The sequence below is a fragment of the Prosopis cineraria genome, unplaced genomic scaffold (genome assembly GCF_029017545.1).
Source record: "Prosopis cineraria cultivar Desert tree isolate PC_DT_omini unplaced genomic scaffold, ASM2901754v1 PC2146, whole genome shotgun sequence".
NCBI lineage: Eukaryota > Viridiplantae > Streptophyta > Magnoliopsida > Fabales > Fabaceae > Prosopis > Prosopis cineraria.
The window spans coordinates 2,299-19,345 of record NW_026557471.1 but is presented as its reverse complement, the minus strand read 5'-3'; the positions used below and the strand labels follow the sequence as shown (position 1 = coordinate 19,345).

Genomic DNA, 17,047 nt, shown 5'->3' with positions numbered 1-17,047 from the left:
CTTATTTAGAGCTAAATATAACCCAAGAAGCCAATGAGCAACCTAAGAATATAATTAAATTAATTAATTATTTTTAACTAACTTATCCCTTATGCCCCGTTTGGTACGCTGGAAATGGAGACATGGAAATGGAAATGAAATTACAATTCACATTTTTTTTGTTTGGTATGCATGAAATGGATTTTCATGTGGAAATGAAATTCATCAAAATAGGTTGAATTGAATTCCATGATAAGACCCATGGAAATGAGATGGGTTCCATGGAAGTAAATTTTTTTGGACAAAAATAACCTTAGTTACGAAATTATTTAACAGATTTGCCCCTTCATCAATCATTGAAGTAAATCAAAAGTCTTTTTTAGTAAATATGCATATATTAAATAAAAAATATCATAATTAAAAAAAATTGATAGGGGTATTTTAGTAAATTAATTATATAATGCATATATTAAATAAAAAAGTTATCTTAATTTAAAAAAATAGATAGGGGTATTTTAGTAAATTGATTATATAAGTGCATATATTAAATAAAAATATATCATAATTAAAAAAAATTGACAGGGTATTTTAGTAATTGATTATACAGATGCACATATTAAATAAAAAAGTATATCATAATTAAAAAAATTAGATAGGGGTATATTAGTAAATTGATTATATAAATGCATATATTAATTAAAAAATATATCATAATTTAAAAAATAGATAGGGGTATTTTAGTAAATTGATTATAGAAGTGCATATATTAAATAAAAATATATCATAATTAAAAAATTGACAAGGTTATTTTAGTAAATTGATTATATAGATGCACATATTAAATAAAAAAGTATATCATAATTTAAAAAATAGATAAGGGTATTTAGTAAATTGATTATATAAATGTATATATTATATAAAAAGTATATCATAATTAAAAAAATTGACAGGGGTATTTTAGTATATTGATTATATAAATGCATATATTAAATAAAAAGTATATCATAATTTCATGTACATACCAAACATACTTTTAAAACTCACTTCCACCTTCATTTTCATTTCCATATCTATATCCATTTCCATCAAAAATATTTTTAGGATACCAAACGAGGCATTAATTAGCAATTTATTCCAAATTTAAATTTTTTGGATGTTAAAAAAGTTTCAAAAAATGTGCAAAGATTGGAGCAAGGAGGTCCGATGAGTCAACATGTAATATCCTGAATTTTAACTTTGGAAATTTCTACCATTTATAAGGGTATTTTAGTCAAATTAAGTGAATTTTTAGTTAATAATGTTTTAAGGAGACTAATGTAGCTAATGAATTCTTAGATAGCCTTAACAAAGGGCTATATCAAAGTACGAGTAAGCCATGGCATGGAGAGATTCAAATTGAGTGTGGAGTTCTCTATGCCATGCATCGTAGTAGACGAGCCATGCGTTGCAGCGCATGTACAAATTTTTGCATTTATTAGATTGTGAAATCAGATGAAAAATAAGAAGTGGGATAGAAAGAATGCGAAGAGATGATGAGAGACAATGGGAAAGAAGACGCGAGATGTATGTACAAATTTTTGCATCGTCCATTGCGCCGCGGCGTGAGGCATAGAGAGGGGGCGTTTCCCCTCTGTGTGGTCCGCCATGGCAGACAATGCACTGCGTCGTAGCACACTTTGTTTTATGGCCAAAATATTTTATTTTTTATACTATAGCTTGATAAATTTCTTATGCTTCTATTAGCTTATTTAATTTGTTTTAAATTATAGTTTGAGCTCAAATGATCTTTTAAAAAGGGTTTTTCTCGGGATCATGACTTTCTCAAATATTCTTTAACCTTTGGGCTATGATGACCTTTTGCTTTAGGATTAGACTAATCCCAATTATTATAATGATGTTTTGTGTTTGGTGTTCTGTGTGTCTAGTAATGTCAGAGATGACGTTACACAACAATTAATAACGATTGTGCTAGAGCAAAGAGAAGGGATGGAATGCCACATCTTAGTTAAAAATATCTCACTCCTACAAAAATGAGCTTTAGTAACATGCATTTTGTAGTAGTAAATAAAACGCCATTAATTTCAAAGCCAAAATAGAAAGATGGTGTTTCTTATATCAATATCATTGCTTATAAATTATTTTTTTTATTTACAATTTTAAGAAATAAAAAGAGGGGGTGTTTTTTTAAAATGAAATGCCACAATTTCTTATTAATCAACAATGAAGTGGCATTTCAGTAATTAAATGTTACTTCTCTACTTCGTTATTAATTAAGTATTTTTTTAATTAGATCAATATTATTTTATCATAATTATTTAATTACTATAAATATTACATATATATATATATTACTATTTAATAATTAAAAAGCAGGTGGCATTTCCTATATTGGAAATGTCACCTCTCTGATTTTAATTATTTAATAATTATATATTTTAATTACTAATTAAATATATTATTTATAACTTATTTAATAAGTATTTGTTAGTAATTAGAATTTTAATTTGTTTAATAAGTGTTAATAACTAATATATAATATTATTTATTATTTTTAAGTAAAGTCTAGAAATGCCACCTCTTTGATTTTAATTAGTTAATAATTATATATGTTAATTACTAGTTAATTAAATATAATTTATTTGATTAATATTTTTTATTAATATATACTATTATTTAATAATTAATAGAAAAAAGGTGGTGTTTTCAAAGTGAGGAAACGCCAACTCTCTCATTTTTAATTAAATTAGTATTTTTTATTTAATAAGTATTAATAATTAATATGTAATACTATTTATTATTTTTAAGTAAAGAAGTAGCATTTCCCCACGCTGAAAATGCCACCTTCTTGATTTTATCTATTTAATAATTATGTATGTTAATTACTAATTAAATAAATAAATCATAATTTATTTAATTAGTATTAGTTATTAATTAGTATTTTTATATGTTTAATAAGTATTAATAATTAATATATAATATTATTTATTATTTTTAAGTTGAAAGGTGGCAAATGAAAAAGCCACCTCTCTGATTTTAAGTATTTATTAATATATATGATAACTACTAATAAAATTAATTATTTAGTATTTGTTATTAAAATATATTATTATTTAATTGTTAAAAGAAGAGTGGTGGCATTTCTAATGGTGGGGAAATGAAACCCCTCTCATTTTTATTAAATTAATATTTTATTTTATTTAATAAATATCAATAACTAATATATAATAGTATTTATTATTTTTAAATGGAGAGGTGTAGTTTTCTTACATTGAAAACATCACCTCTCTACCCAATTATAAAAGTAAAAGGGCATCATTATCAAGAAAATCTCACATCTCTGATTTTATCTGTTAATTACGAATTATTTATAATTTATTTAATTAATATTTTTTATTAATATATATTATTTAATAATTAAAAAACAGAATGGTGTCATCTCTTTTGTGGGAAACGCCACCTCTCAATTTTATTTAAATTAATATTTTAATTTATTCAATAAATATTAATAATTAATATATCATATTATTTATCATTTTTAAATAGAGAGGTGACATTTTTTCCTCTTTCATTTTAATTATTTAATTCTTATATATTTTAATTACTAATAAATATTAAGAAAATTATAATAAAATAAATATTTAAATTAGTATCAGTAATTAATATATATTATTAATTAATAATTAAAAAACAAGGTGGGGAAACGCCAGCACTCCTTATAAATATTCAATTAAGAATAAATAATTAAAAATACTAACAACTATAATTATAATATTTTGTTATTAATAAAATTTATATTGATTAAAATATAATATCATTAAGTAATATAATATTATTAAATAATTTTAAAAAATTAAATAAAGAGGTGTTAAAATGCATAAAATTTTTTAAATTTTAAAACAGTTGCATATAAAACTCTCATATTTAAAAGTTTAAAATTAACCTTCCTAAGTTTTAAATTTTCTTTTCAAAACCCCTTACTATTAATTATTTTTTTGCCATAAGGGTTAAAATTTAATTTAACTAAAAAAACGTATAAGCTTCAACCACTTTTGTCAAAAGCATTTAATGTTTTTAGTCGTTACTGTGTAAAAGAGGAAGTCTTTGCCGTAAAGCACTGTTCTATTGCCTAATCTACTGGAGAACCTCAAAAAAGCTTGAATATTCAAGGAAACACAAAGCAAGAACGGAACAGATCACAAGGAACCTCCAACAAAAAATTTATGAATCTAATGAATCATTTATAATCCTCAACTATAAATAGACTCATTTATGAAATTTAAAGAGAGGAAAAAAAACGTGAACTAACAAGAACATTCTGCATTTATCTGAGAATTAAAGTTTACCTACCTTTTGTGTATCATTTATTGATAGAGAACTTCATTGATTATATATCTACTCTTAAAGAGAGTTTAAAAGCAATAATAGTTCATTCTTGAACTTACTCTATTTATCCTTGCTTTACATCTTCAAAATAGAGGAACTTAAGCTCAAGGAACTTAAAGAAATTTATCATTACCTTTGTAAGAGGGAGAGTTTCAAACTTATTGAGAAGTCTGTTAATGTACTGAGACAATCAATAGCTCAGATTAATCTTGGTAATATAATTAAAAATTTCAAGAGATTTTTGGGGACTAGACGTAAACTCAAGTGATAGGAGTCGAATCAGGATAAATCACTTATGCCAAGCTTTATTCATCTAACTCTCGTGATTGGTGATTTCGTTCTCTCATCTCACTTATCATTACTGCAATTCATTTAGCCCAATTCACCTTCTCTTGGGGCATTTACACTTCATTTCCTCTTTCGTTTCTTTTTTGTTTTGAGTTTAATTCACACTTTTATTTCTATAGATTCTCGATCACGTGTCACGACACCCGCCACATGCACCGTGACATATGATACACATAAAAATTTGCATGTTCGAGTGACTCGTGAGCCACAGCCATATGGCATAAAGCCATTCCTCCTTGTTTTTTCCCCTTTTCAAGGTTTGGGTGGCTCAACTCTACTCCGAACTCAATCCTAGAGCTGAAATCGCAATTCAAAACAACCATTAGCTCTCTGTAATCACACACTATATTAGTTCACTTGATTAACCTTTAACTTAGCTAATTAGCAATTAATTTTTTAGGATGTTTCAATGATTATACACTAATCTAATATGTTATGTTATATCCAATATGATGGAGATAGTACATTTAGAAAAATTGAGATAACATATTTAAGAAAAAAATAAACTTCAAAAATTCATGGAAAATAGTTTAGACGAGTGTTTGAAACTACTTTTTTATTTTTCAATATGTAAATATTTTAAATATAAATTTATGGTCACAAACAAAAAGAGAACACAAGCATGGAAATAGGGGCATGTTAAACTTTCTTTATTTTTCTAAATAAAATATATTATTCTTTAATGTTAAAAACATGAATATTTGGAAAGTAGAATTTTCTTGGTTATTCATTTACTCAATAATTCAAAAACTAATTACTCCATTGATTCAAAAACTAATTAGTGAATGACATTTAAAATTACACATTCTTCTCATATTTACTTTGATTTAATAGGACTCTCGATTAAAAAATGCTTCTTATTTACACCTTCAAATTAAGGGCATTTTTGAAAAAAATTTAGTAATTATATCTTGAAAGACTTAAAATATCTTATATTTTTAACATGATATTTAAAAAATACATTATAATACTAAATGGAGGGAGTATAAGTTACTAAGTTAGGTTTCCAACTTAAAAACTTGCATTTTTTTTGACAATTTATCACTTCAATCCAGTTAGACAACTTCATTGTACACCTCCTCCACCAAAGAAAGTTCATTAAAAAGGTTAATGAGCAAATAGGATCCTGAATTATTGCTCGAAAATTGCCCTGAATCCTGAACTCTTAAAACATGTAAAATAAACTTTAAACTTCTAAATTTATAGCAAAATAAATGATAACCGCTAATTTTTTAAAAACTATTACTGTCCACACAAGTACTGTTTAGAGTTTATTTTTTTATGAATTTAACCATGACTATCACAGTACCTACGTGGACAATAATGGTGTTAAAAAGTTAGCGGTCAAGGTTTGTTTTACTATAAATTTAAAAGTTTAGAGTTTATTTTATATATTTTAAGAGTTTAGAGTCTAAGATGATTTTCAAACAAGAGTTTAGGGTTCTATTCACTTATTAACCCTGTAAAAAATGAACCATATAATTCATAAATGGTTAATGAGCAAAATAAATCCTGAAGTATTGCTTGGAAAGCACCTTTAACCCTAAACTTTTAAAATGTGTAAATTAAACCTTAAATTTTTAAATTCATAGCAAAATGGACCCTAACCGTTAATTTCTTTTAATGTTGTTACTGTTCACATGGTACTGTTCATCTATGGGCCCCAGTTAACATTAACATGTCATTGTCGATTAGTACCACAAATCTTAAACTATTATGTTAATAAAGTTTTGAACCTTGAGCTTTAAAATTTTAAGCAAATTATTCACACTATTTATGTATAGAACATTGACTATTATGTAGATCAAATTAGCCTCAACATGGTTTGCCACGGTGAATGCATCATTAGCCATGGCAAACAACCCATGATTTTTTGAAATGATATTTTTGCCTCTTTTTTTTTTGCAATGTTTTCCAAATGATTGATATCTCATGTTTCTGTATACTCTATAACTCTGATTTAGTCTTATTTTTGAATAATGTTTCTTTATTCAATAGTGAAAATTTAGGATCTCATTTTAAAAAAAAAAAATTTAAGTATCATAGGATTTTACAGACGATGGATGTGAAAGCTGATTATTTCATCAATGAATTTAGAACTCAAATTAATCAGTTAATTAAAGTTATCTAATATTTAATTTTTTTTTCCAAATGGGATTCTAAGTTTTCACCATTAATAAATAAACAATATTTAAAATAATATTAAATTAAAATTATAGAGTATATGGAAGCATTAGATACCAATTGTTTGGAAAATATTACCAAAAAAAGAGGCAAAAATGTCATTTCACAAAATTATGAATCGTTCGCCACAACCAACGACACATTCACCATGACAAACCATGTGGAGGTTAATTTGGTCTATATAATAGTCAACATTTTATACATAAACGGTGAGGGTAATTTGCTTAAAATTTTAAAGTTTAAGATTCAGAACGCTACTAATATAATAGTTTAAGGTCTAAAACACTACTAACATAATAGTTTAGAATTTGTAGTGATAATTGACAATGACACATTAGCATTAACTGGGGCCCACATATGAACAATACCACATGAACAGTAATGATATTAAAAAATTTAACAATTAGGGTTCATTTTACTACAAATTTAAAAAGTTTAAAATTTATTTTACACATTTTAAAAGTTCAGAGTTGAAAGTGTTTTTCAGGCAATATTTCAGGATTTATTTTGCTCATTAACCCATTCACAAATTGTAAAATAACATGACCTGTTATTGCTTTTATTTTTTTATAGTAATATTAATTAATAACTGATATTGATAAATATTTCTTCATGTCCTATGTGTTAGTTAACCAATCCACATATTCAAATAACTGATTTCAAAAAACTAAATAAGTTAATTATTTATAAAAATGTGCATGGATATTATAAATAATTCACATAGATTAATAAGATTAAGTAAGTTCGTCGTGTAAAAAAATATGTGCATTGATATTCTTAAAATATCTCAACTAAATGATCCACAAGCCGAATATGATGATTTGGCAAAACAAAAATTTAACTGTAGGGTAGTTCGGGTAACAAAAACAAAAAAACTAATAAATGATGCACACACGGAAATCTGAAATCTTAAAATATCAAAATAAACTCTACTACTAACTCTTGTTTATGGCATATAAGTAATTACAATCTCTAAGGGCATGGTTGGTTTCTGCTTTCGTTTTTTTAAAAAAATAATAATTTATAAAATAGTTTTCAGAATTATTTTTCAAAATAAAATAAAATGAAATTTGTTTAGTTATATTAATTTAAAAACAGTATTATAATTAAAAAAATAAATTGATAGTGATTATTATAGGTAGTTAATAGTAATGATTTATTATAAAAATTAGTCAAGTTAACTATAATTGTCAATAATCAAATATAATGTATTAGGAAAATAAGAAATAAAAAAACTTAAAATTGTTTTTTATTTTTTTATTTTTAAAGAAAAAGAAAACATTTTTGGAAATAATTAAATCCAAAACACTTATTTGAACAAGTGTTTAAATTTTTTGTCTTCAAAAAATAAACAGTTTAAAAAGAGAAAACGCCCTAATTCACCTATTTTCCGAATCTTCAACTTCGTTAAACTTGAATGCTAATGGAAATCACTCAAAACGGATAACAAAGTACAGAAGGAAAAGCTGTGAAAAGGTTTAGCTGAGTAAAGGAATGTATTGTTACAGTCTTTTGTCTGTTCAACCCCCCAAATTCAAAACAAGATGTTCTGGTATATTTTAGGGTGGGTGTATAAAAATTATAATTCAAGTCTTAGTTTAGGAGAATAGTGTATACTATTTTCTTTTCCACACAAAAAGAGCATAACCTGAACTTTCCAAACGAGAGGGAACATCTAAAGGATAAAAAAGCAAATGTACTGAGAAAACCAAATTAGCACACTTGCAACTACGTTAAACATCACGACCATAATTATGAGGACCTCGTGGTACAGGGCAGCAGCCAGTCAAGGTCTGTTGAGACCAAATGATGATACATTTCAATTATTAATTCGTAGAATTGCCTTGCATTGGCTACTTTCAAGACCCTGAAAAACCAGGAGTTAATTTGTGATTAGTAGCTGTGGTGCCATAGCTGCTGAGATTGCTTGGAAGCTTGAGGAGGGCCTTGAGGAACACCACCAAGTGATGCTTCCCTTGCATTATGCTGTTGCTGCTGATGGTGGTGGTGTTCCAAAGAAATGCCTGCCTGAGAATATAAGTTTGGGTAGCCGGGAGGTCCGAAATGCTGTGATGGCTGTTGCTGCTGCTGGCTTTGCCGGAATCCGCTCGATTGTTGATTTTGTCCCTGGAAGCCGTAATATGTGCTGCCTGGAACTGCAGACATCGTCCGAGAGGCAGGTCCATGAACCCACATAGGAGAATTCTCATTCTAGCAGAATAACAAACAAAACCCAACTTAGATTCACATCAAGGCCAAAGAAAGTGCCACAATTCCACGTCCTTTTTTCTTTCAGCTATCTAAATTTATAAGTTCAAAATTTTGGTTCTCAAAAGATTTACTCCTTCAATAAAATAATTCCAAGTTTGAACATCTCATCTCAATTCTCCGAAGAGAACTTAATCTCCAATATTGTCCAGTTAAGTGCATCCAGACAAGTGATGTGGCTTAATGTGAAGCAAATGCAGTCATTTAAGTGCCCCGCCCTCACTGAAAAACATGACATGACATGTACCAAAGCCATCATCCATTGTCATGGCATCCTTCAACTTTGATGCTCCATCATGACATGTTTTTAATGATAACTGGGCATTCGATAGCCATATTAGCTTCTTGATAGCTCGTCACTCATCTCTATTAATAAGCTTAACGTGAGGATGCTATTTAAGACAAAATACTTCATCCAGGAATAAAATGAGACGTTCAAACTTTGAAAATGATCAACAGTTACATATGATGTTAGCTATTCAGTATTGACATGAGACTCCTCGGAGAAACTGCTATAGCAATACAAAACAACAACAACAAGCCTTTATCCCACTAGGTGGGGTCGGCTACATGGATTGCAAGACGCCATTGTGCTCTATCATTTATTAAGCTTTTAGAAATATTATTAATTAAGAGATCACGTTCAACAACTTCCAAGAGTGTTCTCTTAGGCCTTCCTCTACCTCTCTTAATCGGACTCAAAGTTATATGTTCCACTCTTCTCACTGGTGCCTCCCTTGGTCTTCTTTGTACATGCCCAAACCATCTCAACCGATTTTCTACCATTTTTTCCTCAATAGGTGCCACCCTCACTTTTTCACGTATGTGCTCATTTCGAATTTTATCTTTACGTGTATGTCCGCACATCCATCGTAACATTCTCATCTCTGCTACTCCAACTTTATGCTCTTGCTGTCCCGTTAGAGCCCAACATTCACTACTATATAACATTGCCGGTCTGATAGCAGTACGATAAAACTTTCCTTTAAGTTTATTAGGCACCTTACGGTCACAAATAACTCCTTTAGCTTTTCTCCAATTAAACCACCCAGCTTGAATTCTATGTGAAATATCTCCACTGATTTCGCCATCATTTTGAATAATGGCTCCCAAATATCTAAACTTTTCCACTTGAGGTATAATTTGATCTCCCAATTTCACTTCCAAATTATTTTCGAATAGTCCTTTACCAAATTTACAATATAAATATTCCGTCTTACTTCTACTCAGACGAAAACCTTTCGACTCCAATGTCCTCCTCCATAACTCAAGTTTGCAATTAACCTCTTCTCTTGTCTCTGCTATAAGAACTATATCATCCGCGAAGAGCATACATTTCGGGATTTCCTCTTGAATATGTTCCGTCAAAACATTTAAAATCAAGTTGAACAAATAAGGACTCAGAGATGATCCCTGATGTAGTCCAATCTTTATAGGAAAATCCTTTGTTTGACCACTAGGCGTTCTTATACTAGTTTTTACCCCCTCATACATATCTTGTATGGCTTTAATATAAGCAATCCGTACTCCCTTTTTTTCCAACGCTTTCCAAAGCACTTCTCTTGGTATACGGTCATAAGCTTTTTCCAAATCAATAAAAACCATGTGTAGATCTTTATCTTTACAACGATACTTTTCCATTAATCCCCTTAGTAGATAAATTGCCTCTGTAGTTGATCTACCTGGCATAAAACCAAATTGATTCTCAGAAATACTTGTCTCCAATCTCAACCTGTGCTCAATTACTTTCTCCCACAATTTCATTGTGTGGCTCATGAGTTTAATCCCTCTATAGTTAGTACAATTCTGAATATCTCCTTTATTTTTATAAATAGGAATTAATGTACTTCTCCTCCACTCATCAGGCATTTTCTTGGACCGTAAAATCACATTAAATAACTTAGTTAACCATCTCACCCCTTCTTCACCTAAACATTTCCACGCTTCGATAGATATACAATCAGGTCCGTTAGCTCTACCATTTGCCATTTTCTTAAGAGCTTCCTTTACCTCCTTATCACGTATTTTTCGATAGAATGACAAATTTTGTTCTCCTTCACCAGTTACTAAATCCTCCAAGTTACTAGATGAATCCTCTCCATCATTGAAAAGTTTAGAAAAATAAGTCTCCCATCTATTTTTAATTTCATCATCTGTAACTAAAATTCTTCCCTCTTCATCCTTAATACACCTTACCTGTTCTAGATCTCTTGATTTTCTTTCCCTACTCTTGGCAATTTTATAAATATTTTGCTCTCCTTCCTTCGTCTCAAGGTTCTTATAAAATTCTTCAAAAGCTTTGGAACGAGCTTCACCCACAGCTCTCTTAGTTTCCTTCTTAGCCATACGGTACCTCTCCCAATTTTCCTCATTGTTACACAAATGTATGGCTTTAAAACAGTTCTTCTTATACTTGATTTGTCCTGTACACTATTATTCCACCACCAAGACTCCTTATCTCTCGGACCAGAACCTTTCGATTCTCCCAAAACTACTTTTGCAACCTCCCGTATCTTTTTAGCCATATCCTCCCATATGATGTTAGCACTTCCCTGAGAATCCCAAATTCCTTTATCCAAAAGATTTCGCTTGAAAATATCTTGCTTCTCACCTTTTAATTGCCACCACCTAATCTTTGGTGTTACTACTTGTCGACGTTTTTGGATTTTACTCATAATACACACATCAAGGACTAGAACCCTATGTTGTGTCGTTACAGCATCTCCAGGGATCACCTTACAATTTTTACAAAGTTTTCTATCTGTGTTCCTAACCAAAAGAAAATCAATCTGCGACCTTGAGGCTCCACTTTTGTAAGTGATGAGATGCTCATCTCTCTTCTTGAAACAAGTGTTGGCAATCTTAAAATCATACGCCAATGAGAAATCAAGAAGAGTTTGCCCTTCATTGTTTAGCTCTCCAAAACCAAAACCACCATGCACCCTCGCATACTGACCAGCTTCCCTCCCGACATGTCCATTAAAGTCTCCTCCAATAAAAATCTTTTCACTCTGTGGTATGTGTCGAATCAACCCCTCCAGATCCTCCCAAAATAATTCCTTAAGACTGGCTTCTGTCCCAACTTGCGGCGCATAAGCGCTAACAATATTAACAGTCTCACGTCCAATTATCATTTTTAAAGAAATAATTCTGTCTCCAATTCTGCTAACTTCTACAACGTTCTTCTTCCACTCCTTATCTATAATGATGCCTACTCCATTGCGTGCACTTACTTTTCCTGTATACCAAAGTTTGAAACCTTGAATATCCTTAGCTCTTCTCCACGCCATTTTGTTTCTTGCAAGCAAAGGATATTGATTTTCCTTTGAATCATAACCCCTACAACCTCTACAGATTTACAATTTAATGTCCCAACATTCCAAGTACCAAATCTAATTTTGCTCTTATGGACTAACTTCTTTAGCCGCGTGCGTCCAGAATGACGCGGTAGCCCTTGCTCATTTAACACTACATCCGGGCGCCGATGCAGCGGCTCTAACTCACTTATCACTGTACTCGAGCCATGCAGCGCGTTACTTACGGGCAACGACCTAGCATTAACATTATAACGTCTATTGTCCATGTTCATGATAGATTCAACAAATTTTTACATTGGCTGTTGATGGCCTAACACAACCCTCCTCCTTTACCCGGGCTTGGGACCGGCTATAAACATAGGCGGAGTTAGAAACTGCTATAGCAATAATGGATTCAAAAAAAAAAAAAAAACTAAGAGTAGAGCATTTTGAGGTGAAGCTCCTCTTACCTGCAGTAGGGAAATCATATGATTGTTGTCCTTAAACTGAGAGTTTATAACATCTTCATAGCCAATGGTTGTACCTGTAGGGGCAGCAGGTGGATTCAGAGGAAAGTTTCCCCCGGGCATGCTGGTTGAACTCCCAAAACCATATCCAGATGCAACTGTAGCAGATTGAGGCAAGCTGCTGACAGAAACACTGCTTTTATACTGGGGAAGCGCTGCTGCTAGTGACTGGTGGTATGTGCCATTTCCAGGAAAAGCCTGTTGAAAAGCCGATGGCATATAGGTATAGCTTTGCGGCAAGAATGGATAGCTAATCATATTAGCAAAATGTCCCAAAGGAAGAGTTGGTTGAGAGTATGGATGCACAGCCAAGTGTTGAGGAAGTGAAGGACCAGTAGCAACGCTGGCACCTGGCAAAGTCTGTGAATTTGGTTGAGGTGTAGAAATGCTACTTGCTCTTAAAGTCTGCACAGCCAGATATTTATCAAATTACTGCATTCTTGAGATTACCCTCAATCAAAAAGATAATTCATTACACGTATAATGAGCAGCCTTGTCCATCAGTATTGGCATAATATCAAAAATTCAGTACGCAACTCCTTTGCAGCTATTGTACATATTAAATCATATTATACCTCATCACAGGCACATCACCAGCATAAAATGGCATAAAAGCAAGATAGCAGGAATTACATTACACCAAACACACAAAGTAACTCCAAAATCTGATATTTCACGTCCGCTGCAATTTCTTAACTCATTGAATAAACATAAAATTATATATTATTTCCACACAGATAACACAATTTTACAAAGACCTGCAAAGCTTTTACATTGACACTGAACTGACAGGTGATCATTAATCATTCAGTCCAAAAGTAAAACTGTGTTATATTCTTTAGTTTTAACTACCTTTCATGAACACCAGTATATCATCTCACAACTCCACTTGACCACCAATGTTGACAACAAAAGTCACATCAGATGTTGGGGGATGACTAAACAGGGTTTGTTTCTTTAAGGCCTCACCATGCCTTCCAATTCATTCTCTTCACATAATGCTTCTATCCAGAGCCTTTTTCTTCTTGTCAGGACCCTATTTGTCTCTTGGAATTCCAATTATTAAGGAATAAGGAATGGGTGAGACTCGTTCAGGGCTTTTACTTCCCTTCTATTTAACCTAGATTCTGACCATACATCTTTCCTTCGATGCAGATAGGTTAACTTAGTCTCGTAATCAATCCTTCTGGTTCTTTTTCCTCGTCTTCCTTTAACTATTATAGTCTTATAAGATCTTGTCATTTGTTTGGAGTGCAATTACTCTACAGGTTTAACATATGACAGGCTGCAAGTTTAAAAAACAAAGTACAGCTTTATCTCTTTATGTGTTATATGCATACTGAATTCTGAATCTTCATATTTTAAATTGTCTCATAGGGCACTTAATAAGGAATATGCAGTTCTGTATTCATGGCATGTCATGGGTTCATGATTAGCCTTGGGGTATTCAACCTAGCCCAAGTAGACAGGTTTGAGCCGGGATGGATGATAGAATGTAAGATTAGGACATTAAGTGAAAAGAAGGGAAAGAATCTTTAATAGACACTATAAATATATGATCAAGGACCTTAAGTCATAAAACAAATAAAACCAAGAATAGTATCAGAGCCATAGGTGCAAGGATCTTGAAACATAATACTCTAATTATCCAAGAAGGAGAATCTCCAACACACGCGATAATCAAAGGCTACCACCTATGCTCCTAAAGCAACTATTTATGCAACTAGGAATTAACAATTAAAATTAAATTAATTAAACAATAATCATGCAAAGTGGTGAATCATTGGCTCTAATCGTGCAGCCATCACCCCCTATTCTCTAGGTGACAAGTCAGTAATTGCTTCCTTATTATCTCTTATTACTTTTCTCATGTCCAGAAACTGCCCAGCTTCACTAACCATTCCCCTTATGCCTCTTTCCTGCTCATTTCCTTGCCTGGATGTCATTCTCTTGATGTGAGTTTTGGATTTTGGTATCTTATCGAGGGCATATTGCCATTGGGCCATTGCACGAACTGTCATTTTTTTTGTCATTTTAATTTACATTATATTTTATTGGAAATGATGGTTGGTATCTTTCTTTGCAATAAAGCTTTTTTCAATGCAGATAAAAATAGCAGCAGTCAGGTAGATTTTGTGACATTTGCAATCCCTTGTTAGATGTGGTTATATTGTCAAACAAATTTGTTAAAATACCAATACACCACTATCAAATTCAAGCAAACAAATATTTGAAGCTCAAAACAATACTGCAAGAGTAGAAGTGCACCTCAGACGTGGAAATAGTGGAACCACCAATCGAAGAAGCAATGTTGCTATATTTTGCAGGCAGTGATTGTGTTGCTGGGAAAGGTAAGTAAGGGATATCATCCCTTGCCGTTTGAACAGTTGAACCCAACAAAGCACCGGGCAAAGAATTTGTATAACCCTGCTATATAATTGAATACTAAATTTAGATGAAGGTACCAACATTGTTAGATACTGATAGAGAATAAATAAAAAAAAATTTACATATCGAATGGTAATACTATGCGAGCTGCATATGAAAATTGGCATCATCACATCATAGTTTGATGGGGCAAAACAACTATAAAGTGTATTCTAGGAACTAGGAAGGGTAAGGTACATTGCAAACAAGTAAATAAAGTAAAGCAACTGAAAAAGGCAAATTTATGTGCACATGCATGTGAGGCATATCCAATGAGAAAGTAACCAATCACCATAGATCCAAAAGATTGTTCAAGATTAATACCAGGTTGTCAATGTGAGTCAATGAAAATTTTCAGTAAACATTTAGGAAGATTTTTGCATTAATCTAGAACAATTGTCTAGTGGTGGTTAGTTAAGCCTCTAACCTCTCACTGAAAATCACTCCTCCATCATTACAGAACCAACTCTCGTTCATTGAAAACCAGAATCAAGACCCAGTGATTGAACACATTCAACATTATGTAATTAAGAATCTACAACTCTGTATTACCATGACACTTGAGAAGGGGGTAAGGTTCTGTATCTGTGAGTTTGTTTGTGAGTGAGAATATGGGACATCTTGTTGTTGGCTATTATCATAAGTAAACCCATGTGAAGATGAAGGGAAGATGAATATTGATTCCCCTGATCAGCTTCAGGGGGGATTCTGGTTTTAACACCTCTGGCTGTGAAATGGAAGGAGAATTATAAGGCCCAGCACTGACATCAGTCCTTTGAACTAAGTTTCCATCAGAGGCACTAGTGAGATGTTCATCCTCATAATAATCAGAATGCCTGTAAGAAAAATATGAAGCAATTATGAATGATCATAAAATTGAGCACCATATATGATCATATACAACATACCTAGAGAATCTGAGGGACCAATTGTTGCCACATCAGTAGCCGCAGATGTCTCCTCAGAGTTGCTTCTCACAGGCCTAGATGCGTATGGCCCAGAAGGAAAGGCAGCATTTGTTCCAGATCCAAAACTTCCAAAGCTCAAATTCAAGCATTCTGGATTGTGGAGTTGTAGGTGATCTGGAATCACAACAGAATCATTTTCCTCCTCTGAATCTTTCCACCTGATCATCTTTCCGTAAACTTAGCTGCTCCAAGTGTGCGGACATTGAGGAAACACCTTCTGCTGCTGAAAGCAATTAGAAGTAAAGCTGAGAGAACCCCTAAACAGGCATGGCTCTAACAAGCAAAGATGACATTGAATAGTGAACAAGTAATGCAAAAATACCCTTCCAAATCATTCACACAAGAGGGGAGGAATTAACAAAAAATGAGCAAACCTAGAGAATAGTAGCTGTTTAAAGTCTCATCAAAGCAATAGCCAATATTACAACATAACATTGTGATTTGTGTTCAAGAAAACCCTGGGAGTATTTTTTTCAGACATGTAGTATGCACAAAGGATGCTTTCAGAAAATGAAATTCAAAGACTTATTGCATATCCAACTGGTGGTACGAGTGCTCGAATATCACCACAGTTCAATACTCCATTCAATACATATGCACTCTAAGGTACCACTAAAACATTTAATGGCGAACATATATGTTCAAGACAAATAAAGATGGAAGACAA

General features: G+C 31.7%; 1 pseudogene; it reads right to left on the bottom strand.

Annotated features, from left to right (window-relative positions):
• Positions 1–8,570: 8,570 nt before the first annotated feature.
• On the bottom strand, positions 8,571–16,561 carry LOC129301483 (uncharacterized; annotated as a pseudogene).
• Positions 16,562–17,047: the final 486 nt, after the last annotated feature.